Genomic DNA, 26,574 nt, shown 5'->3' with positions numbered 1-26,574 from the left:
CTAGCTGCAGGGGGACTGAAGGGTGAGGCAGTGCCAGCCCCCTAACTCCAGCTCCTACCAGTTGGTGGCCACTGCTCTCCCAGGGTCTGGACTGGCACTGTGGGTAGGCACACAGGATGGGAGATGTGCATGAGGCTGTGCTTCCTTCAAACATGCAACTTCAAAGTCTGTGAGGATGCCGCTTGGCATGGAAGAGAGTCAGGGGCAAGTGGAACTGTGGAATTTCCAGTTATAAAAGGTTCCATTCAGAGCTGTGGGCCCTGTTGCACAACAAGGGAACAAGGAGATATTTGATGGCACTAAAAGGCTTTGAGCTCAAAACAAAGGGACACAACTTTCTTTACTTTGTCTTCTGAGCTTTAAGGCCTGTCCTGTGTGATGGTAGGTTATGAAAACAAGCAACAGCTTATCCCACTCGGCCCCGGCAAAAGGCTTGCTTCTGGACAGGGGCAGTGCCCTCTGACCTGGGTTTCCCCAAAGGCTCAAGCATACGTTTAATCTGGACAGTGAAGGATCTAGATTAAAGACCCAGTCATCCAACACAGAAGTAAGACCTCTCTGAGACTGATCTCTCTCCCTCTGATCTCCTGTCCATTAACAAATCCCTCATTACTTCCTCCACTGCACCCGTCTCATCCCCACTGAGCTGTCTGTCACTCTCCTGCCTGGGTTCTGAACTGACCTGAGAGGTGTCATCACTGAGACCGTGACTGGAAAAATTTCCACAACAGTCCAAAGTCATGATGTCATCCTGAATTGAACTTACATTTAACAAGTTATTCCAATAGGCTAGATGAGCAAAAGTGTCTTATATACATATCCTGTGATTTATTCCTCAGAGCAAACTTACCTGGATAAGGAAACAGAAACTCAGAGAAATTGTCTAAGGTCCAGTACCAGTAAGGGGCAGAGCTGTGGACTTCTGTCCCTCACAACATCGTGCTATTCTGTTTCAGCCCTTCCAGTACACTGCTGGCCTATGCAACACCCTTTTCGTGAGAGGACTCCTGCCCCAGCAGTGATTATGTAGATGGCAGGAACCCTGGTGGATATTGGTGGATATTTCCAGAATCCCCTGGAGTGCCTTTAAAAGATGTTAGCACAGAGCTTTTGAGAAACTGATTATAAAAATAATTCAATCATTTACACCATAGATAGATAGATAGATAGATAGATAGATAGATAGATACATACATACATACATACATACATACATACATAGATACATAGACAGATAGATAGATTCTAAAATAATTCAATCATTTACACCATATATATATATATATATATATATATACACACACACACAAAGATCAATATCTGAATTCGTTAATTTTTCCATGTACCAGTCACTCAATATCCCATTTCTATTTCAGAAATTTCGTAAAGCTCAGTAAATGCGCACCTTCAGATGTGTAACTGTAAGTACATTTCAAAGTGTGAAACACATGTTTCAGAAACACAGTATCCCTGTGCAGAAAGAAAAGGTAATTACTTGAATGCCAACTCAGAACTGGGAATACGAGGTTGCCAAAGAAATCTTCACAATGAAAATCTTGTGTTTCTGGTGCACATGTTCAGTCAGAGACATGCAATTCTAAAGAATCTTCGTCTACAGGAATGATGCCAGCTCCTCTCTCCGGCACATCCTCTCGGTGGATTAATCACCGGGCCCCCAGTAACCACAATGTGACCACTATGTGAGGCGCCTTCTTCCCTAAAACAATGAAGTTCTGTCCGATTGTCTTTGGGAGGCATTTACAGCTCCAGGACATTGCTCTGTTTTATTGAAAGTCCTCAGCGCTGGCTTCTTGGGACATGGCTGGAAGGGCTGTTGAGCTGGATTGGGCAATAACAGATGTCCCGGTGGGACACTGAGACATTCTTAGTGTTGGGGGGCGCCCAGCAGGGACACATTTTGAGAAGTAAAGAAGGCATGAGTGTGTTTCCCAAAGCCTAGTGTGGGCGAGTGAGCTGACCCATCACTCTGATGAAGCTGTGTGTCCCCATCTCAAGTCCGCGGTGGGATCTTCCCCCCACACAGGTTACATGACAGGAACACGGTTGCTGGAGCCGAGACTCTTTGTCTTAATAATGATGAGCTGAAACCTCTTCTGTTCCTCTGGCTGGGTAGAGCCTGGAATGCAGTAGCTGTGCCCGAGGGGCCGTGTGGAGTATACAGAGCAACATTGTCATCCCCAGGAGAACGTGGCAGCCACCTTGCACAGTAGGCTGGCCCCTCTCCGCCCACATGTCTAAGGGCAGCAATCGAGAGTTCTTAAAATAATAAACAGCTGGCCGTGGGCTCCCTACACAAGCCCCAGAATTCCAGTATGATTCTACTTGACTGAACAGGTTTTAGACCACAGCACAGGAAGCCAGAGTCCAAAGGCCTCCCACCTACACCCACTGGCCTGGGCACCCATTTAGAATGATCGCCCTGAAGCTTTGTGTCTGAGGAGGATCTCCTGTGAAGGAGCCAAGGACAGGGGGATTCAGAGGTCTTGAATTGAGCAGTCTTGTTCTCCATCTTTGGGATATGCAAACGCAAAGGTGACTGCAGCTCTGAGTCCTGTGTGGACATGATCTCATTTCCCCACATCTGAGGGGGCCTCTCTACCTAGAAAGTAACTCACCAACCTCACTCCCTGACCTCAGACCCAGAAGTGGAGACAGCATAGGGTGGAAGATGAGAAAAGGCAAGAATCTCCCTGAGGTTCATAACGAGGACTTCTTCAGCAACCCGGTTCTGAACTTTAAGAGTGATGTTGGGGCAAGGATGACCGTAGAAACTTATCTGCTGTCTGGAAAAGTGGATACAACCGTAGATTGGGAATTAAAGAAACTGAGCTTTATTGCTGGTTCTGTTACCTGCAGGTTGTGTGACTCTGATAGATTATTTAACTTTTGTGGGCCTCACTTTCCCAATCCATAAAATGGGGAGAAAAAGAAACCCGCCCTGGAGCCATGCCCATAGTAGATAACAAATATTAATTATTAACTGACCACTGGTTGCACAACTAGTACCTACCTCCAAGTTGCTGAGAGGACTCACTGAAATGGTATCTGTGACCCTTGCCTCAAATGATAAGCATGCACAATTTAAAAGCACGGTAAAGTCTACCTCTCCAAGGAGCCCTGAGAAGGCTCCACAAAATGTGGGGCTTCACAAAATGTAAGGTGCAGAATACTGATTATGCGACGCAGTAACAGGTATTCTGTGCGGAAAAGTTCTTGCGGCGAAATATCCAGGAAATTCTGAGTTAAACAAATCTAAAGAGGTTTTTCATTTTGTAGGCTCTCTCAGGGAGTGCTGTAAATTTCTAAGAGGCTTAACAGGCAGCTCTTTCTAAGTTCATCTGATCGCTGAACCCCTTTTCACAGGGTTCTCAAAAATCTTGTGTTCTCAAGTGACATATTAAAGAATACAGTTGGGGAAATAGCTGCTTTAGACAGGTCCCCAGGAAGAAAGAGGTTCCATGGAACCCACCCTCACCTCATGAAATAAACCCTGGTTTCAGGGGCTGAACACATGCTTTCTTCCCTTTGCCTATTTCACAAGGCTGTGACCATGACAAGGTCTTTCTATGTGGGAACTGTTTTTTATCTGTAAAATGGAAATAAATATTAGAGAAAGGAAGGAAGGAAGGAAGGAAGGAAGGAAGGAAGGAAGGAAGGAAGGAAGGAAGGAAGGAAGAGAGATCAGCCAACAATTTGAGCTCCTTACTCATCAGTATCTAGAGTAGCTTCTGGTGTTGGAGATTAGCCACACCCTTGAACCCCTGAGTAGAAGCCACATCCATGGAGGGTAAAGTGAAGGATTCAGGTGGCAAAAACAGCCCCCCAACGTTCAGACTAAAAAGAGGAGGAGGAAGAGCCCTGTGGCTTTCTCAGGGTCTGAGACACTCGTGGAGGCACCAAAGGCCCCTTCATGGGTGTAGAGTCATGGGTATGGACCACAGAAGAGTTCAGAAAACAAAGGACTATCTTCTCCAAAATAACCCATACCCCAGGTCAATCCAGTGGTACTGAGAACTAGGAGCTGGTGACAATCTCCATTCATGCGAATCTTCATTTGAACGAGTAGATTTGCAATTAGCCCATGACAGGTTTTTGGAACCACCCGATGAGTGCCAAATGATATCTGGCATCCCGGAAAAGAGCTTCCCCTTTTGGGAGATGAACTGATTTACCTGGGAGTTGGTGGGAGTGGTGTCAGAAAACTGATCCACTACCTCAAAGAGGGGAGCTTCTTTTCCAGGTTGCTAGGGCAACTCAGGGACAGGTTCGTGGAAAACCCCAGAATATTCCCAGCCACACATGCTTCTGCACGTGGCGCTGCAGCCACCTGACCTTGTAGAGATGCTGGAAGGTTGATCCATCCACATTTGGAGCAAAGGGAAGTCAAAAGAACATCCTTTTTCTCACTGTCTTAAAAATCCTGTTCCAAAGGCCCTCAGGTCACTAGGATAAATGACCTCTTTCTATATCACAAGCTAATTCATTTTTACTTGCTCCCCCATCAAATTCATTCAAGAGTTAATTCAAATCCTACACAAATCATTATAGTAAAAGTGAGAATAAATTAAAGCTTAAGGTGCAAAATGAGACTGAGTTAGCAATTGTTTTCACTGGAAAGATGCCTAATTTCCATCGGTCATAGGGGAGGATTAAATGAGAGAGAGAAATAGCACGACCTGGTGGGAAAACAAAGAAATAAAAACCCTAAAATGAGGGTCTGAGGCTTTGAGTACAAAATTTCACTTGGCTCCTACGTTACAGGGTCACTATAAGTCCCTCTCTTTGCATTTTCTTGATTCTTCTTCTGTAAAAGAGGTACTGGGTTGGGCCCTTTGGATTCAGCATTCCAGAATCAGGATGGGGGCGGGGGGGCAAGAATGTCTCCTAACAGCGATTTCTGGATGCATTTTTCTTTCTGTTTCTGTAGGTCAGAAGGAAGCCAGTGATGCGAACGCCCCGGCAAACTCCTGAGACAGTCTCCATGCACACAGTTCTAAGATGCTATCAGTAGAGAACTTTCCACCTTTACTAACATTTCTTATCGTCTGTCATCTGCACGGTGACTGTGAAAAATGCTCTCAGTGGGTGTTTCTGATTCATTTTTGTGATGGTCCCATGATGTCTGAAGAAGTTAAAGTTTAAACCCTCTCCCTTCCCATTGGCCTTTATAGCTGTGTGGATTCTGCCAGTTAACTGGGTTGATTCCTAAGGCTTCAGCTTTCTAGAAAGGAAGGTGGCCTGACCAGGGTAAGTGGCTGTATTTACGGAGCAGAAAACTCACCCAGCTTTGAAATGGTTCTCTTGTGCAGCAGCTGTAAAGGCCGGCCAGCCTGTCAATGCCTCCACTTTTAGCTGGTGTTATGAAGATCTCTATCTAGGAATAAACTTCCTCAAAGATAAAATGACTGGCTTGAGCCTCGGAGACAATAGTAATATTGTCTTGGGAGTTTGAGATGCAGCTCCTAAAGGCACTTAAGAGAACATCGTGCACTTTTCCCATTGATCCTGACAATTTCTGTATTGTTCAGGAACTAGCCCTGAGCAAAGTCAGAGAGGAGTCAGGATTTGAGGTCCTTTAAAACATTAAAGTCGAACTACAGTCTCCAGTGGATAGACTGAATTTTTTTCTTTTATATGATGTGTTGTGACTGCCACCCCGGCCAGGATTCAGGGTGCTTCCTGCCTCAGTCCCAGCTCCAAAGGCATCTAGAGTGTGTGCAGCGGCATGTGTACACACAGCACACATGTGTACAGGCGCTGTCCTGTAGTGGTGGCCGTGTCTGTGCTGGTGTGTCTGTGTGCAGTGTGCCCGGCTGGGAGCATGGATCACGGGGGAGGTAGGGCTAGTTTCGGATGCAAAAGAGGTGACTGTCCACACTTGACAGCACTGAGATGCACACGCATGCAAAGGTGTGTGTATTTGCCTATATGCACACTCACCCATATCAAGTGTGTTTCTGTGAGTGGTGAAATGAAGTGAGGTATTATAGAATTGGATGACTGGACAGGCACAGAGGATTATCGACAGTCTTCACATTCAAGTCAGTGAAGACATCTCTGGTCCAGCCAAAATCCCAGCCAAAAGTGGCTCTCAGAATTGTCCATTCATTGCCGAGTTTTCCCTAATGCCTACTACATACTGAGCCCAGCATCAGATGCTGTAATAGAGGTGGAAAAAAAAAATGATGAGATTTATCTCCTCAAAGAGGTCACCACATAATACGAAAGACAAGATGTGTATACTTGAGGGGTAGAAGACCCCCAAGCAGAAAGGAGCCTGGTCAAGGCAGCGTTTTCTGACTGTGGTGCTCAGATACCTGTTACCTCATCCAAGGACATTTTTAAGTATAACATTTATGAAGATAACGAACAGGAATGTTTTCATCATGCTGAGTGACTTCTCTGAAATTTAACGGAGGTTCTTTTTTACAGACAGTTAATATAGACTTTGTCTTGTGAGACAAACTATAAATAATATATTTACTAGTTACAAGTGTGAGGTTGGCTTTTGGCTTTTTTCTCATTAAGGAATTGACAAGGTTGTTGCAAGAGTTAAATAAATGGTAATGATGATGATGGTGACGGTGATGATGACAACTTGAGGTTAGTACAACAAGATTAATGATAGATATTTACTAAATTCTTAAATAATCTGGGTGTTGTGTTAAGTGACTTGTGTAGACTAACATGATGAATTTGGGCTGCATCACTCTGAACTGCCATGCTCAAGGGGAGAGTAGCTAAGCTGGGACTATCATTCTTGCACCAAGGACCAAGGCCACGGGAGGGCCTATTCTAATAATCAAGGGAGAGATCAGTAAGCACTGATCTGTAATAACTGTAAACTTTGGTTGCTTTCATCAAGATATTTACATGTGGTTAATGTCGTGAAATTACTATACCTATTTTTATATCACTTCCAGCTAAAGTGACTCCAAAGGAGTTTTGTGTGTGTGTGTGTGTGTGTGTGTTTTTAACAATTCCAGGTTTTCCTGTATCCCAGGGACATGTTTCTGAGTAGAAGTGTGGTGCTCACTGACTCAGACTTTTGACCTAGAAAGGAATTTAAGATGAATCCTGAGTGCCCCAGGTAGACTAAGCTGCCTTTATGAGGTTGTCACTTATGCTGTGCAGGCCTCTGAACTGAAGGTGTTACCAGCTGTCCTGAGTTATCCATAGTCGGTTTCTAGTTAGTTGAAACTGTGCTATGCAAATAAATTAAATCAAGCTGATGCTCATCTTTTTGACTATCTTAATACTTTTTTAAAAATGTAATCCTGGCTGATTTCTTAGGGAATGTCATATAGGGAAAAAGAACTTCTAAGCCTTTTTTCATTTCCGTGCACTAAATATTAGTATATTTCCCTTCCTCCAGGGGTCATAGCTGGGCCTATTCCTGCTTTGCAGGCCTGTCGCCATCTGCCTGGCACAAGCTGATTTTCAACTTGTCCTTTGTTTTGGCCAACCAAGGCCAAGACTACCCTCAGCCTCAGAACCCAAACTGCTTGATCTCCTCTGCAGCAGCAGTCCACTGGATTTCCTTGAGCAAGGGAGTGGCGTGGAGAAGGAGATATTTACCTCTGTAGTAACTCAAAGCTGCTGGGTGTAAAAAGAGAATATTATCTGTAAAAAAAGACCTCTAAATAATACCTACGGAGGAGGGAGAGTGATACGTATAAAGAACTTTGGCTAAGAGTCAGCAGATAAAGAAAATCTGATCTTCTAAATCGAATTTATCTGGCACCAATTCACTGTGTTACTTTGGGCAGGTTACAACCTCTCTCTGAGCCTCTAAGTTTTCCGTCTATAAAACAAAGCTTTCCAAATATCCATCCAGGCTTGGCATACTATGGGGTTCCCATTTTAGTCCCAATTTGTAGTGTATGATAAAATGACTTCTCTGTTTCCTGGTTTCTTCCACTGTTTAGTGTCAAAGAAGAGGCAAGGCATTGTGGGAAGCCCCGGGAAGCGCGTGGGAACTCTTCACTGAAGAAGCAGCAACATCCAGCGCAAACAGAAATCTGCATCTGAGGCTCTTTCATGTTCAAAGGGGTGAGAGAGCCCAACCAAAGTGGCAAGGGAAGTCACTGAGCCCAGGGTCCGCAGGAAGACAACGAAGCAGTTTCAAACGCATCCACTCTCCACCCCAACCACCCCTCCTCAAATCAATCACTGAGCTAAAGTAATACACATGCAACTTTTAAATCTTAGGCACCATAAATGATGCCCATAACTTAAAAGGATGCATCATATATATTCCAGTCGGGACATTAGAAAACATTAAGATAAATCTTGTTTTGTAAGATTTCAAATATCCTTAAGGGAAAAGTTCTTGTTTGCCTTGGTGAGGGACTGCTGGGGCTTATTCACGGCTCAGAGATGAGGAAGGATATCTCCATCTCATCCAGTGATTTATGAGGCTGACTTGAACATTTCCAAGTGAGATTTTTTAAAGAAATTTTGCCAGTTTATTTTTTCTCATCTCCCTCTTGGTAGCAACTGAGGTTCTGAATTCAGTGAATATATGTTAGACACTGTTTACTTGAACTTTCTAAAACAAACTGTTCATCTTGGGTGTAACAGAAATGCTCTCTCTTTTTTTTTTTTTTTTTTTTTTTACTGTTCCCATGCCTCTCTGCAGAGACTCGCCAACACAAACACCTACTTACAGGGCTGCACTCCACCACTGTACGCTCTTTGGTGAGTCTGCCATTGGAGTTCAGTCGATAAATTTGCATTTAGCGCTTAATTTGTTCAGTATGCCTTACTAATTTGGCAATATTTATTTTGGCCCAGAAAGCATAAGGCAGCTAAGTTCTTTTGTTTTGTTTGGTGTGCTTTTTTTTTTTCATTTTCATAAAAGGATTTGAGATATGAAAAAGTTCCAATGTCATGGACAGGACTGGTTTCCTGTTTATGAGTCACCATAAATATGAAAGGTGCTGGGTGACATTTCTCAGCTGAGAGAGTCCAATACAGCCCTGCACGGAGAGCAAATCCTCAAGCAGGGTGGTCTTGAGGTGACTTGCTGACCTTGTATAATGTCAAGAGGAATTATTGTTAAAGTACAGTAGCCAGATACCACACACACACACACACACACACGCAACTTTAATGGTTTTTCTCACCCTCACTATTACAGAGAAGAGAGTTGTATTGTCATGTCTTTGTGTTCTCAAAATCAACCTTCACCTTTCAGGAAAAAGTGGCAGAAAGTGCATTCATGGCTGTAGCTTTTCTGTTTGTGTGTCTGTTTGGTCCGTGTGTCCTTTCACAAGGCTCCTCCTCAGAAACAAATCCGACACAGCAGCGCACTCAGAAATGTTTCTCTCATATGTGGGGCTGCAGCCCTGTGGCTCCTTCTCTTTCCCTCAAAGGAATGCTGCAGCTCGCAGGACCCTCACACAGGCCTTGAAGCACTCGTACTAAATAATCCTCGAGAACACAGTACTTACCAGATTCTGACCTTCCTAAGACTAGTGTGATCAGGGAAGAGTGGCCCCCGCAGTCTGAGCTGTACATTGTTTGCTGGGACATAGTGGGCAAGTAGAATGCCCCCTAGAGAGGAGGCTGTTCTCACTCAAAGACAAGTAGCTTTGATGCCTGACAGTTGGTGAAGGTCTCGGAAGAACTGGGCTTATGGCATCAGACTACATCCATCCATCTCAGCTCTGGTCTCTTCTAACTCCCAATCCACAAGCACTCAGAAGTCGGTCTGAGATATTAAGACTGCACTTAAGGCAAAATGAATCAACTTGAGTCATGAACAGCAGTGCTATCAAGGCTGATATTTCTCCTCAAACAAAGAAGACACTGCCCATGAAATTCTGAAACCCTTTCCTGAGCTCATTGAACCCACTTCCTGAACACATCATGGTTTTTGTTTTTAGTATAGCTTCATATATTTGCCAAGCTATTCCATCTGCTCTGAAAGCCCTCTCTAGCCTTCCTGTGGTAAACTCAGACTTACCCTCCAGGAGTCAGTTTCAATGTAACCACTTATTTGATGCTTTTGCCAACTTCCCAGGCAGAAAGTTCTTTCCTCTTCTCTTCCCTGGTCTTTGTACTTTCATTTGTCCTTTTTCTTATGCATGCCTTATTTCATTTATTCAAAGAGTATATAATTTAATGCCATGTGTATGCCAAACACTACGCAAGCCACTTTTCCTAAAATATTGCAATGTTTGTCTATGAAAATTGTCTAACAAAACTGGAGGTCTTCTGAAGTCAGAAAATTAGTCATTTAAATCAAAATCCCAAATGCCCAAAGCAGGTTAAATGGTACCCTTACTCAGAAATTATATTTACAACAAACAAATTAATGCCCTGCTCTCTGTAGGTTCAATGATCGTTGTTTATTTGATAATTGTTTACCTACCATAGTAAGATTAAGTACTTGTGCTTCCAAGTACTAGCCTTGAACACAGGAAACATTGGGTATTTCATGATTCAAACCTAGGAAAAGTTAGTATCTCAATTTCTTTGTTTATAAACAGAGACAAAAATGCTTATACTGTGAATGAGAGAAGTAAATAATGTGTGAAATGTATTTTGTACTTATCCCAATGTTCTATGAGTGGTAGCCATCAGTTTTAATGATCAATATATTTAGAAATCATGTCAAAATAGCATTATTAATTTTTACAACAGACAGTGGAAATTTTAGGAGCCTTGCCAAGGCTGAACTGAGTGGCTCAAATGCACGGCATGATGTCCGCCCTTTGTCAACAAAGACTACTACAGGGTCAGCTCAAAGAATCAAGAGGTTGTCACTATCATCCAATTACTCAGATACAAAGGCTCTTGCAAATGTGAGGCTGAAAAACAACCAAGATGCCCAGTGTGCAGTGCCCGAGTCAACTCTAATTCACTCACATCAATAACAAGCACGTATGATGAGCATGCATGAGGTTCAATCCCCAGTACATCCTCTAAAAATAAAAATGTAAATAAACTTAATTACTCTCCCCTTCCAAAAAAATTTACATTAAAAAAGCATAATAACAAGTACATGTGAAATGGCCGAGTCTTTGCAGTTCTTAAGGCACTGCTTTAGGATGGTTTCATGGACTGGGCATCTTCTCCAAGGTCATGGACTGGCATCTTGGCAACAGGCGTGAGATTCATGCTGGGACAACAGGCATAAACAGAACTATCCTAGGCGAACTGGAATGTATGGTTGCCCCCTTATAAATTAATTTAAAGAATATACGTTTTATTAAAGAAATATTTTAAACATAGTGATAATGTGATATGGTTTAAGCTTCTAGGATTTCACTCTGACTTCTGTGTTGAGAACGGGCTGGAGGTCAGTGAACTAGGACACGGGGAAAGCACTAAGGAGACTGCTGCAGTAGACCAGGCATAGAGACAGTGCGGCTGTAGAGCAGGACGACTGCGCCAGCCAAGAGATTCTATAGACTAGTGGGGAAAGCTGAGATACAGTGATATTTTAAGTATAATTTAATGAAAGCCTTCCCTCATAGTTGACACCTATAAATGTTGATATATTCAACCATTTCTTTATTCAACAAAAATTTGAGCAGTATTATGGACCAAGAACTATCTTGGATACTAAAACATGTCCCTTCCCAATCTTCACACTTAACCATGCAGCATAGCATAACCTAGAAAAGAAAGCAGATGTAAAGATTTACATATATATGTGTGTATATATATTACATACATATATATATGGAGAGAGAGATGTATAATATTGTGAGAGCTTTTATGGGAATATTTAATGAATGAGTGAATAAGTACTAACCACAATAAATGAAAGAACTGTAAGATAATGCTGCTTGGGAAGCCAGAAATTACATGAGAACATAACTAAAGAGTATCTTAAAGAACGTTTCAGAGTTTTGGAAGTGAAGAACGGAACTGGTGAGACAACAAGCTTTCCATGCCAAGAAGAGAGTATTAGCAAACGAAAGAGGTTGGACCTGGTGTGTCTGCAGAAAAAAAATTTACTCTCGTTAAGCTCTTAGATACTAGGTAGAAAAATTATAGTCAGCAGAGTAAAAGAATGTTAGTCCCTCTTGTAGATGATGAAATCTTAAATGACCCTACTTAAAGTCTTAAAGTTCACTACCTAAATTACACAACTTTCACAAATGTCAAACTATTAACAAACATTGATCTGGATGCATTGAAACCTATACAATTAGTAAAGATATAGAAGATCTGAAGAGTCTGAAGAGGCTAATTAGTAAGTTGGATCAAATAGAGATAGATGGAATACTGAACACACCAAACAAATATATATATTCTTTTCAAGCACACATCCTTAACAGGCATCGGTGGTAGAGAGAATTTTAAGATGGCTCCCAAGAGCCTTGCACCTTGTATACATACTGCTTCTCCCAGTTATTCAATCAGACTGATCTATGTACTACTAGAAAGGGCTTTTACAGATGTAATTAGGGTCTCAAATAAGTTGACCTTAAGATAGGAAAGTAATCCAGTTGGATTTAACCTAATTCCATGAGCCCTTTAAATTTGAGTCTGGAGGTCAGAGACAAAGAAAGTCAGAGATTCAAAGTATGAGGAAGATTTGACCCAAGAGAAATTTTCTGTTGCTGGCTTTGAAGATGGAGGGAGTAACAAGGCTTGGAATACAGGTGGCCTCTAGTTGCTGAGAGCTGGCAAATAAATGGGAACCTCAGTCCGACACCCACAAGAAACTGAATGCTACGAACCAACAAGAAGAATGAGCTCGGAAGCATATGCTGCATGCTGCCCCAGTTCCTCCAGACGAGAAGTGATTTCTGTATTGTCAAAACCTGAGCAGAGAATCCAGACACCCTTTGCCAGATTTCTGAGCTACAGAACTGTGGGCTGATAAATGGCTGCCATTTTAAGTCTCTAAATTTGAGATGATTGGTTATGCAGCAATAGAAAATTAATATAATTTCAGCCCATAAGGAAATCCCAACAGATATCAAATAATTTATAAAACACAGACTACTCTCTGACTAAAATTTAATAAAATTTAGAAATGATAAAATATGCTCCTCAGAGTCCCATAAACTTTGAATTTTTTTAAAGCAATTCTAAATAGTCCATAATTCAAAGGACAAATAATAATAAGTATTACAAATATTGAGAAATAAATGATAAAGCTATATTGTGTCTGTGAATGAGAAAATGCAATAAAATATTCAATTCTCTTTAAATTGAATCTACTGATTCCATACAATTCCTTTAATACATCCAACAAGATTTCAGTGAAAAAAGCAAGTCAACCCTGATACTCCTATAGAAAATTACTTTTCAAGTTTCTTATTTAAAAACAAGTTGCAATAAATGATCTTGTCCAAATAAATTTGAGAACTTTTGTGAGAACATTAAAAAACAAATGGTAAGTTGAGATGGTGGAGTAGGAGGACCCTGAGCTCAACCCCTCCCTCGGCATAACAAAATTACAGCTATGTACAGAGCAACTATCTCTGAGAGCAACCTGAAGAACAGCAGAGGAGATTTTTCACAAGCAAGGGTATAAAGAAGGAACCACAGTGAGATGGGTGGGAGAAGTGGAGACACAATATAGTCAAGACTCACACCATCAAGTAGGTGACCCACAAACTGGAGGACAGTCACAACTGCAGAGGTCCTCCCTAAGGAGTGGGGTGTCCAAGCCCCACAGTGGACACCCCAGCCCCGGGACCTGCACTGGGAAGATGAACCCCAGAACATCTGGCTTTGAAGGCCAATGAGGCTTGTGTACAGGACAGCTGGAGAGCTGCAGGGAAGAGGCTCTGTTCTTAAAGAATGCACACAAAATCTGAGATGCTCCAAGACCCAGCACAGAGACATTTGAAAGAAGCCTGGGTCACATCCACCTGATGATCTTGGAGAGCCTCTTGGAGAGGCAAGAGGCAATGGGGACTCCCCTGGGGACACAGACACTGGTGGCAGCCATTTGGGGGAACTCACTGTACCACGAGCCCACTGGTGCTGACAAGCGCCATTCTGAATCCTCCCTCAGCCTCCTAGTGTCAGAGGCTTACCAGCCCACCAGCAGGCAGGCACCAGTCCCAAGACCCCCCAGTCAGCCACTTCAGGACCTGGCTTCGCCCTCCAGCTGGCTGGCGGGGCCGGAACCAGGCCCGCACTGGCCCTGCAGACAGGTGCCCTGGGACCCGACCCCACCCACGGGCCAACAACAGCCCGGGCCACAAAACAAATTTCAATAAATTTAAGAAGACTGAAATCATACCACGTATTTCTTCCCAACAACAATCACATGAGACTAGAAATTAAGTACACGAAGAAAACCGGAAAAATCACAAACAAGTAGAGGCAAAACAAAATGCTACTAAGTAATGATTGAGCCATTGATGGAATCAAAGAAAAATAAAAAACATACCTGGAGGCGAATGAAAATGGAAGCACGATAATCCAAAATCTATGGGATGCAGCAGAAGCGGTTCTAGGAGTGAAGCTGATAGTGACACAATCCTACATCAGGAAACAAACAAACAAACAAACAAACAAAAACTCAAGTAAACAATCTAATGTAGATGAGGTTTCTCCGTAAAGACTCATGGTCTTGCGGCTGTGGAAGTGAGTCCCAGTTTTGGATAAAGAATGGATATTAGTCCTAAATGTTGGTAGAGGCATGTGATTTCATCTTCTACTATGTCTCCACTGGAATTTTAGAGCAAATTTGAAAGATCCAATTGGATCGTGATTTTGAGATGACTGGCATTTAAAAAAAGAAAAGTTCCCAGACAAATCCACTGAGACAAATCTAGGCTCTAAGCCCATAAAACTGAAAAGGTTAAAATCATGCAGGTCACTTTTACAGACGCAGAATGCTAATAGTCTAACAGCAAGAGCAAGGTATTGGTCCCCAAAATAAATGGATTTGAATGCTGGTTTCACCGTTAGGTGGAAAGTCTTGGGCACATCACTCAACCTTTTTGTACTTCATTTAACTCATCTGTAAAATGGGGATAACACTGCCAAGTATAATAAGGACAATGAAAAGTTACCAGCACATTGCAAATATCCAAAGAATGGTAGTTGCTACTGGGATGAGATTTTTTTTTTGTTGTTATCATTCTCATATGATTTGCTTTTTTCCTTCTGGGTAATGGTGGTGATTGGCTAGCAAATGCGAACTCCTATCAGGTCCCACGCATTGGTCAGCATGAGCTCTGTTAGCTAAATACATAGATTATGAACCACTTAGTTGATTTACACATTTCTGCAGCTGAAAAAAAATATTTACCAGGCAGATTAAATTAAATTAAAACAATCAGATTAAAAGCAGCCTGGAGGCTGCCCCTCTCCTCAACAAGGGACACTTTGCCTTGCTCTGGGTAGCAAACTCATGCCAGCTGCTTGGCAAATTTAGCAGTAACTTGAGGAGGTGTGATTAGAACTGCGAAGGGGACAGAAATGCTTGGGAAGGCGGGCTTCTGTCTTCACACTGTCTTCACATCACAGCTCTGGGTGTAGGCGCCTCTCACTAATGCAGAGCAACACAGACAAGGAATGCGAAGTTGGAAGGAGAGAACATTGGGCTTAAACTTGGATGAGGTAGGAAGTTTAAGTTTCCACTACAGGTTAGTACCATCTGATAAGTAAGTCGATTTTTCAAAGGTGAAGTGGTAGTTAGCCCTCTCTAATTCAGAGCAGATTTTCTTATAAATCTAAATTTACATTCAGTGATCAGGTGATCAGCTTCCCAGGTGGGGCAACACAAGTATTTTTAATTCAAAGAGCATAATGTGACAAGTGCCACACTCAAACATTAAGCCCAATAAAGCCATGCCCTGTAGCCAGATTTTTTTTTTTTTTTGGCTTGCTTGCTTTTTAGATAGTCCATATAAAATTGCATTCTCTTCAAGCACTGTTTTTAAAACAGTACTTAATGGCCACATAGAATATTATTAAATCAATATGGGTTGCTTCTATGCATCTTCTAGAACTTTCTAGTGTAAGTTATATTGGCTACATTAACTTAGTTATATCACAGGAAACACTGCTTAACCCCAAATTTACCAAACCATGTTCCATAGCTCAATATCTCAAGAGATGTTAATAGCAAAAGAAAGAAAATCTACTTTGTGAAATACATTTGGGAAAGGGCGTACACTAAAACCTCCCCTTGGAGAATCACAAAGCACATTCAGTTATTAAAGATTCTAAGGTAAAGAAACCTATTAAACTTCATGTCATCAGCTGTCATTAAACTTAATTTCAATAAGTAACAAATTTTTGTTTTATACTATCTTCATTAAAATTCTGAGAATAGTGTTCGGTAAAACACTAGCTTGGAAAATACCAGTCCACTTATTTCCACCCAGTGGTGTACATGGTCATAACAAACACAGCAGAACAACAGCCCATTGCTTATCCCTTCAGTTATGTTCAGTACTGTCATAATAAAAATAATATACCATAGCTGTATCATGGAGAACTTGAATTTTTACAGACTGTCTTAGGAAGATATAACTTGGTATTCAGTGGAAAATAAAATTCACGGTTCTGTGGGAAGAGACCATAACTGCTCCTCCTTCTGTCTCTGAAGTCTGGACCATGACTTCCGGGATAGCATCTTCCCCATGACTAGGTACCCCCAGGAGAATTTGCTCACCGAAAAGCTTGGGTTCAGTGTTCCGCTCATAAGCAGAGTATCAACTTATACTTACACTCTTGCTGCTGAAAAATACTCTCTCCAACATATAGATAAATTGGCTGCTTCTAATGTTTTCAATATTATTTTCTTCCTTTCCCAAGAAAATAATTGGTCTAGAATCTTCACAGTCTATCTTATGCTGAAAATATACGTTAAAAAAACCCTGTCCCCATGGAAGAGTTTAAAGATAAACGTGAGTTACGGTTTCAAGCTCTGAGGGACTGGATCCTGACTTTAGATTTCATCCTCTGCTGAGGGTAGAACACATTAGGCAGTGAAAAAAATCCCCTCCCTTCCTGCGCTGGAAGTATGCGTTCTGGCTGAGCAAGGCCAGGAACTTTGAGGGGGGAGTCACTGTGCAACGTGGATTCCAGCAGGCACTATAGATCTGACCCAGAAAGGCCCAGGCCCAGCTCTCGTCTGTAGTCCCGGCAGGCCTGCTGGAGACCAGCAGCTTGCTTTGGCTTATTTAATTACCTCCCTGGCCAGTGAAGTTCACGCTGCTTTCTGTGGCATTGAAGCGTTTGGTTTCATGTACTTGAACTTGGGTGACACAAATATTTCAGTGGTGAATCAGTCCTTGAAAAAGGGAGGTGGGTAAGGTAGGGAGTGTTTACAGAAGACATTTCATCACCACTAGTCAAACATGTCTCATTGTTGGTTCAGGAGGGCCTGGTATTTTCCTCTTTGAAGGGGATGCTCGGGGAGCCAAGAGCTTCCAGCCTGGAGCTCAGCAGCTCCAGGGTAGGGCAGTGGCCATTTGCACACAGGAAACCCGCAGGATGAGATGCTTTGGAATGTTGACAATCTTAGGGAAATGGTTTTATGTCTTTCCTCAGGGGAGAAAAGAAAAAAAGAAAAAAAACTTGGTAGATCTCTGTAAAGAAAGCCTGAGGCTGTCTTGGGGCTGCTGCAGAGAAACTGCCCTATATTTTTTTTTTCTCTTTAATTTAAGTTTGTCTTTTAAAGGTTTCCCAGTTGCAGAAGCCCAATGCTGAGGTCAAGAAGCTTATAATTTCAGAAAAGCAGTACTGCTGATATCAATGGTATAAAAGCTTGGTTGGAAGATAAATGGGATTTCTTTGGCCTGGGTACATCACTTGGACCATAAGTGATAGAAACCCAGACCCCACACAGCAGTCCCATGCGCCCTCAGCCATCAGGTTGAGAAGAGATGGCACCACGGTCCTGAGTGCCCTGCCAGCCTGGGGAAGTGGAAGTCACTTAAATAGCCTTCCGTCCATCATTCTGGGGGTGTGGCACTCTGAATGGCAAAGGGGTCTGAAGACGATTGCATTTAGAAAAACCATAGCTGAGCCATGCCAAGAAACACAAACCAAAAGGAAATATTTTAAGAAAATAAACAAAGCTACTGAGTCAAACATACAAAGCAGGAAAGCGGAACAAAAGATTATTTGAGGCCTGAGGTTCGAACATTTTGAAGCCACACGTGTGATGGGCCAGCCGGAGAACATGAGGAGCCCGACAGCTGTGTAAGCGCAGAGGCGGCCTGCTCCCACCAGGGCTCCCCAGGCCCGGAGGCTCCGCGCCAGCCCACCGAGCTAGCCCACTGTGTGACTTGAGCTCAGCCTTGAGCTATGCGGAAACAGGGCTCCACCACTGCAGGCCACACAGACACAGATAGAGCTGAAAGGACCATCCCACTGACAGAGCAGCTCCTGTCACGTGCATCTAAGTGTCCTCCAGTCCTAAGTTTGTTGTTCAGGAACCTTAAAGGATAGCAGAGTTGTAATATAAAACAGTGCTAACTATGTGTGTGTATCAGGTTTACAAGTTTGGCTATCAGAACATCTACACAAGCACCCGTCACATTAATACGACACTGTCCTCAGAATCCCAGAATTCTGGCACTGGATTTGCCCGGTTGAATCATTTCACATCCCAAGGACTTGAGCTCTGTAAAACAAGGCACCAGTTGGGCAGTGGGGAGAGGGTGTAGCTCAAGTGGTGTTCTTGGCATGCACGAGGTCCTGGGTTCAATCCCCAGTACCTCCTCCAAAAATAAATAAACCTAATTACCTCCCCACAACCCCCACCACAATAAAATAATTAAATAATACAATAATAAAAAAATTTTTAAAAACACAAGATGCCAGTTGGATACACTTCAGGGTCAAGCACACGTTCTAGTGAATAAAGTGAGACCCCGGTGCCCAGCAAGCCTCTATCAGAGAGCCACGTCTTGCTGGCACTGAATTTGAATCCATGTCCACCATCTTTGGTCCACCCAGAGGGTTTCTGGACCAGTTACCTTAGACACAACAGAATGCCTTTCACCAAGATGCGCTATAAGGCCACACTTTTGGCTTTTATGAGAGGTTCAATAAAACATGTGCTATACAGAAACCACTCTGAGTTTGTTGTGAAGTGATTGTCAAGGATATAACCATATGTGATTGCAAGTTATTTTTGTGATTAAAGGCCAGAAAACGCATGCCTCTTGAGGAATGAGTTTATTTCCTATATTCTGTCGAGGAAGTTTATCAGGTTTTCCTTGCTGCTGTGGTTGCCAGGAAACTCACGCATAAATGTCATAATCATAACTCTGTAACTTCTCACGAACAGTACAGGGAAGAAACAGGAGGCCAAAACGGTGCTAATCATGAGAAGTTACAGAGTTATGATATGACATTTATACATATATATACATACATACATATATACACGCATATGTATATATACTTGTATATGTATGCATATATATGTATATATGAGTGTACTATATACATTCATATATATTAAATGTGTGTGTGTGTATATATATACACATACACACCCAGATATATGTCCTGGAATTAGGACACAAAGATTAGGCAGTGTCACCCCAGCTAGTGAAGCAAGAATTCTCATAAAGATATGGTCCTGACCATCTGCAGATACTGTTCCAGAAGGAACATCCATTTTCCACTCATCTCCCAGTTTGGATGAGAGACTGTTTCACTGCGGGAGGAACGGCATAATTCATATTGTGGAGGCAATAACCCTTTGCCCTGGTCCTTGCCCCTGGAGGAGACTGGTCAGGAAAAGGGAAGAAACACTAATTCTTATAGATGTTGAGCTGAGCACATGACTGTATTTTGGGGTAAGTACAGAGTCTAGGTCATGGGCAGGGGAAGGCTCCGCACGGTGAAGTGGAAAGCATTATGGGAGGGTGTGGAGTGTTGTGATGGTGGGGAAGGGGTGGAAAGAGGACAGAGAAATGGAGCAGGAAGCTGGAGTCTTCGTTGTCAGAAATACCAAGGGAATTTTCTGGAATAGGAGCTTTTATATTCTTTTGAAATTATCTATTAACAAAGCTGTAAGGAAATCTGGTTCATCATTTGATTTGTCTTTTGATTTGTATGTAGAGAGGATGCTGTTGGGGAAGGCAGAGGGGTGACAGGATTTAGGGAATGTTATCAGGAAGAAAGAACCTGTTGAGTTGAATATTAATATGAAATAAAAAGAAAAAACAGGGAGAAGGTCAAGTGTGGAAGAAGAGAATTGAGCATCAGCAGGTTACCTGGAGTGAGAGCTCACTGGTGGAAACCTGAGGGCTTGAGCACCTGCAAACACAGGTGGAGAGGCCACTCTCCACGGTACATGGATCACAGGAAGGAGGCTCATGGTGGGAGTGTCTAAATCTCAGGGAGAGTAGGGGGACCCCACTAGTCTACATTTGCAAATACATTTATATATCAGGTCTCTCAGGGAGGCATCAGCTTGAAAGTTTCAAGCTTCCGTTTCACAAATCTATGAGGGTCACAGCACATGCACATAGAAATTGCCTAGTAATACAGGAAAGGGCACAGGACAGATGTACTCAGTGCCCAGGAAGATACTTCAGGTACTCAGAAGAGAGATTCCTGTAAGTTAGAATGTCCAGAACAGTCTTCACGTAGGATGCAGATGGGAGACAGACCTGGAAGGATAATTTCTCTACATTTGCCAATCAGTAAATGGATGAATACATGAATAGTTAGATTGCTAGTACTCTAAAAATGTACTTTGTATGCCTTTTAATAAATGCTCTGAAGCCATGAGAAATGTTATCTGAAGTACTTAATGACTTGGGCCCAGGTGTAGGAACAGAGTAATTTTATTCTATACATGTGATTTATTTGTGATTAATGTCAAGGAAACAAATTAGCAATGTTTTACTATTTTGGAAACAGTAAGTGAACATCTGGCTCTGGAAAAAATAAATTCTAAGCATCAAAAGGGACTAATTAGCTATCATAACAGATCATCCAGATGAGAGAAATTCAGTTTTAAGATGCTTTATCACTAGAACTTTGAACTCCAGGAGCAAAGATAGTTACAGTTTAGAATATGGGTAAAACACCTAATACCTGGTGATATATTTCTCAGTTGAAGAACAATTTTTAAAGCCCACATTCCATTATTCTATATATGTATATTGAGTTTATTAAAATTTTTAATGAATCATTTGTATCCTGCCTATTTCCAAGGAAAAAAAATGATTTGATATAATAGTTTAAAAGAAAATAAATTGAATAGCAGAAAGCACATACAGAGAAGGGTGTGGTAGAGTCTTTATAAGGTGCTGCCTTGAAATAATACTTAGATAAAAGGGATAAGATTGAAATTTCATAGATGCCTTTCACTCAGCAAGCTCTTCATTCCCTTCTACCTGAATGCATTCACAGGTGTTTTTCCCCTTGATGTCACCTAACTAAATATTTGACTTGCTCAGCACATATTCCAAATGTGCTAATTTGGTTAGACTATGAAAGCCTAAAGGATTTATATAGTTCTTCCTTTAAAGAGGTGCTTAAAAATAACAGCAATGTGTGTGCAGTGCCATATGGTCTACAAAACACACTCACAAATATCCCATTATATCAGATTCCAAACACTTGGAAGCTAGAACTCTCATAATGCTATGTTCTCACACTGGGTCTAATTTTTAAAGTATTTTCCCTACTATTTTCATCTTACCCTCAGACTATGAAGTCGTAAAGATGTTCGCATTCCCAGTTTATAGATGAAGAAACTAAAATGCTGCCACCAATTGACTCATTATTTAGAATGATCCTTCAAAACACTTGTACATACCCCTGCTTATAAATTCATTTACTTCTACTCATTGACTTACAGATCTTTTTACTTTTCAGAAATTTCAATATTAGTGTGCATTTTCTCCCACCTAGTAAAAACCAAAAAATCATTATCAATTCCAAAAGGTATATTTGTCTTCCAATTCCAGCAACACAGTTTGACTAAAGTGGAATTCCTTTTTCCACAAAGAAAATATTACCAACAGAAAAGTGTTTAAAACACATAAGAGAGCACACAAGAAAGAGAAATAACCAGCTGTCAGAAATAAAAAGTGAATTAAAAGACAGAGGCTAAAATAACAACATAAAACCTGTGGAAGGCAACTAAACCAGCACAGGGATATATATATACATCTGCAAACATACATGCATATGGAAACCTGTAAGCTAAATGTGCAACTTAAGGTACTCTAAAGGAAGGCAATAGTACTAAAAACCAAGGAAAAGCAGAGAAAAACAACAAATTCAAAGCTTATTCTTTGAAAGGTGAATGAAACAATCAAATTCATCACAAAACTAGTCAAGAAAAAAATTTAAATGGAATATAACTATAGATACAGTGGAGACTTTTTCCAGTCTTTACAGAATGCTGGGAAAAGTTTCATGTCAGTAAATTTGAAAACCAGAATACAACAAAAAATTTTACAGAAAGAAAGGGGCAAATTATCCATACTGATCTAAGAAAAATAGATAAACTGAATAGCTCTTAAAGAAATTAAATTGAGTTAAAAAAATCATCTCGCTACTCCCACCTTTTCATAACCCTTGTCTTCCCACAAACCCAAACATCAACACTATCAGGCTCAGACAGTTTTATAGAAAACTTTTATTAAACCTTCAAAAAACACAAAAGCTCTGTCTTACACAAACTGTTCCAGAGAATAATAAAAGAAAGAATTCTCCCAAACTTGTTTTATGAGGCTAGGATGACCTTGATTCCAATACATGACAACCAAGGAAAATTATAGACAGATTTCATGTACTAACACAAATGCTAATATTATCCACATAGAATAAACAAAATCTTTGCACCTTCTTTAGCCCATAGTTATCAGAGACTAAGAGGAGATACTTACAGTAGATATAAACCAGCTTTCCCCAGTCATCCTTTATCATCAGTCAAGAATGTGCAGTACTGGCTACTCTCTCCCAAAGAGATCAAGTGTGCCCCACTCACTGGAATGACCACACCCTCTGCCCTCAGGGCTTCAACCTCCTTCTCCAGGATCAGGAATCAAGTGAGGGCTTACCAGCACTGAATAAGGATTCCTACTGGAACTAAGACTATGCACCCCCAGACTTTTGGGCCTCTTTTAACAGGGTCAAAATAAAACCCATAGGGTTCCATGTGTGATGAGCTCAGAAGTCACCATTCCATCTTAAAAACAAGTTAAAAGCTGAACAGACTGAAAAATTAACATTTCTCAGATCCATAAGAGAGGGAAGGACACAAGGAAAACCACGGTCCCCAAAATTGGAGACAGACAGGAAAAATGCAAGGAGCCATGGCTTACCAGAACAGAGACTCATGAGCAGAAACTGCAGTGGGAACCAACGTAGGGTAGGAAAATATGAACTGTAATGGATGAACCCCTGAAAGCTCAATGTAGACAACTCTGAGAGTTAGAAATTCCAGGGGAACCAGTCACTTAGGGTTCCAACAGTTTTTTGAGATTTACCTCCAGGAGCTCAACCACGTTTTCACAGTAAATACTGGAGAAAAAGCTCCTTGTGCTTCTGGCAGGAGAAAGGAAAAGAAACCATTTTGAAATACACCAGATCATCATGTTCTTCATAATAAAACCTGTCCACAGGAGAAACTGGTTAACCAGAGGCTAACCTGATGAGGTATTACTAGTGCCTAACTCATCTAGGGGAAAGGAAATGCCCAACTCCAGCTTTAGCCTTTCACATGCGAGAAGGGAACTAACCAACACCAGCTGACTCCAGCCATCATATCCTATACAAGGGGAGAGAAAAAACTGAGAAGCAGTTGTGGGGTTCACAGTCCAGAGATACAGGTTCACTAAAAGACTGAGATCTAATTATAGGATCATGGAATACTTTCCCTCCCCCCCCCCCATCCTACCACCATATTACTAAAGGCCTATTTACAGCAGTTCTTTCCACCTGGTACATCATGTCTGGTTATCGATAAAAAAACGATGTGGTATACCAAACAGCAAAAAACACAATTTGAAGAGACAGAACAAGTATCAGAAGTAGACATGGTAGGAATGTTGAAATTTTCAGATTGGGAATTTAAAATGACTGTGATTAATATGCTAAGGGCTCTAATGGATAAAGTAGACAACATGCAAGAACAGATGGGGCATACAGGCAGAGAAATGGAAATCCTAGGGAAAAGAAACAAAAAGAAATGCTACAGATCAACAATACTATATCATAAATAATGTCTTTGATGGCTTATTAGGAGACTGAACAAGCCTGAGGAAAGAATTTCTAAGTCAGAGAATATACTAATAGAAATCCTCAACTCTGAAAAGCAAAGAAAACAAAGATGGAAAAAATAGAACAGAATATTCAAGGACTGTGGGACGACTACAAAAGGTATAACATACACATGATGGAGATGCCAGAAAGGAAAGAAAGAAAGGACAGAAGAAATATTTGAAATGATAAACACTAGGAATTTCCCCCAAAACAATGTCAGACATCAAACCACAGATCCAGAATCTCAAAGAACAGCACACAGGATACATGCCAAGAAAAAAATTCAGCTGTATCATTTTCAAAGTACAAAAAAGCAAAGATAAAGAAAAAATTCTGAAAGAAGCCAGAGGAGAAGAACATCTTAGAGGTACAAAGATAAGAATCACATCTGCCTTCTCTGAAACCACGCAAGCAAGAAGAGAGTAAAATAAAATATTTAAATTGTTGAAAGAAAAAAAACGCCAATCTAGAATTCTGAAAAATTATCTTTAAAAATAAAGGAGAAATACGTTCTCAGACAAACAAATATTGAAGGAATTTGCTTCCAGTAGACCTGCCTTGCAAGAAAGGTTAAAAGAATATTTTTTTAGAGAGAACATAAAATAATATAGACAAGACACTCAGAGCTACATAAAGAAAAAGTATTGAGGAAAGAATAAGTGAAGGTAAAATTAAATTTTTTATTTTTTTATTCTTACTTGATCTAACATATATAACAGATATTACTTATTCCTAATAAAAGCAAAAAATGTATTCAATTATGTATGCTTATATATATATCTTATGCATCCATACATACATGTATATACACATATACTAAATATATGTGCTTAGGTAGGCTTATATGTATGTAAAATAAATAACAGCAATGATACAAGGGACAGGAGGGAGGAATTAGAATCATCTTGTTATTATAATGCACTCACACTACCCATGAAGTAAATATAGTGTTATCTAAAAGTGGAAGTGGACTTGGGTTAGTTATAAATATATATATTGCAAACTCTAGGGCAAACACTTAAAAAGTAATTTTTAAAAGTATAATTGATATGCTAAGAAAGGAGAGAAAACAGAATTATACAAAATGCTAATATAAAATCACAAAAGGCAGAGTAAGAATGGATGGCAATAAAAAGGTGGGTCTAGTAGGAACAACCAAAAAAAAAAAAAGAAAAAAAAGAGTGGCCTGCAAAAATAGAAACAAAAAACAAAGGCAACAAGAAGAAAAAAGTAACACATACAGTATATATTATTCCAATTATATCAGTAGTCATTTTGAATATCAATATTCTAAATGCACCAAATGAAAAACAGAAATTGTCACAGTGAATCAAAATATAAGGTCCCACTTTATGCTGTCCACAAGAAAGTCATTTTAGATATTAAGATACTTATATATTAGAAGTAAGTGGAAGGGGGTGGGATCAAGATGGCAGAGTAGGAAGTCCCTGAACTCACCTCCCTCCATGAACACATCAAAACTACAATTACATATAGAGCAACTCTCACTGAGAACAAACTGAAGACTAGCAGAACTGCTCTTCTACAACCAAGGCTGTAAAGAAAGAACCGCACAGAGTCTGGTAGGAGGGGAGGAAAAGTCAGGATCCACACCCCTAGTGGGTCACTCAGAAGAGGGTTAGGATATCACAGACTTGGGGATACTCCCTAAAGAGCAACGGGTTAAAGCCCCACATTAGGCACCCCAGCCTTGGGGTCTGGCACTGGGAAAATGAGCCCCCTTAGCTGATTTGAAAACCAGTGGAGCTTACCAGAGGGCTATTAGAAGCCAAGACTGCACTCCAGAAGAGTGCAAGCACAGACTTGCTTGCTCTCAACCCAGCACAGAGGCAGCAGACTGAAAACTGCCTGCTACTCTGGCCAGCCTGTCAGGACTGCCCCAGAGCGCACTCAAGCTGGCACTATGCTCCTGTTCCAGCCCCTCCTGTTCCAGCACTGGTCCACACTAAGGCAGAGACCACCATCACCATCACACACACACAAATACGCATGCAGTGAAGGAAAAGAAGAGCCAGCTCAGAAGTGCAGCTCCAACCCTCTGGGCCCGATCTTACCTCTAACCAAGGCAGAATCCATTCACAGAAGTATTATTTGCAATATCCAAGATGTGGAAGCAAACTAAGTGTTCATCAACAGATGTGGTACATGGATGGACCTGGAGGGTATTATGCTTAGTGAAATAAGTCAGACAGGAAAAGACAAATAATGTACGTTTTCACTTATTATTTGGAATCTCAAAAATAAAACAAACTTATGAATATAACAAAACAGAAACAGATTCACAGATAGAAAACAAACTTATGGTTACCAGTGGGAAAAGGGGTGGGGAAGGGCAAGATAGGAAAA

At 41.2% G+C, this 26,574-nt stretch overlaps 1 long non-coding RNA gene across 7 annotated transcripts in view; it reads right to left on the bottom strand.

The window, feature by feature from the left end:
• The window catches only part of LOC105092987 (uncharacterized), a 283,085-nt gene that overhangs the window by 102,300 nt on the left and 154,211 nt on the right, over nt 1-26,574 (bottom strand). For all 7 annotated transcript variants that reach the window (XR_010384265.1, XR_010384267.1, XR_004141452.2 and 4 more), the window contains one exon: nt 14,393-14,484. This is a non-coding gene — a long non-coding RNA (uncharacterized LOC105092987). The remainder of the gene's footprint in view (nt 1-14,392; nt 14,485-26,574) is intronic.

The sequence above is a fragment of the Camelus dromedarius genome, chromosome 15, assembly GCF_036321535.1.
Source record: "Camelus dromedarius isolate mCamDro1 chromosome 15, mCamDro1.pat, whole genome shotgun sequence".
Taxonomy (NCBI): domain Eukaryota; kingdom Metazoa; phylum Chordata; class Mammalia; order Artiodactyla; family Camelidae; genus Camelus; species Camelus dromedarius.
Note: the sequence above shows the minus strand (reverse complement) of the source record. Positions and strands in the feature narration are given on the sequence as shown.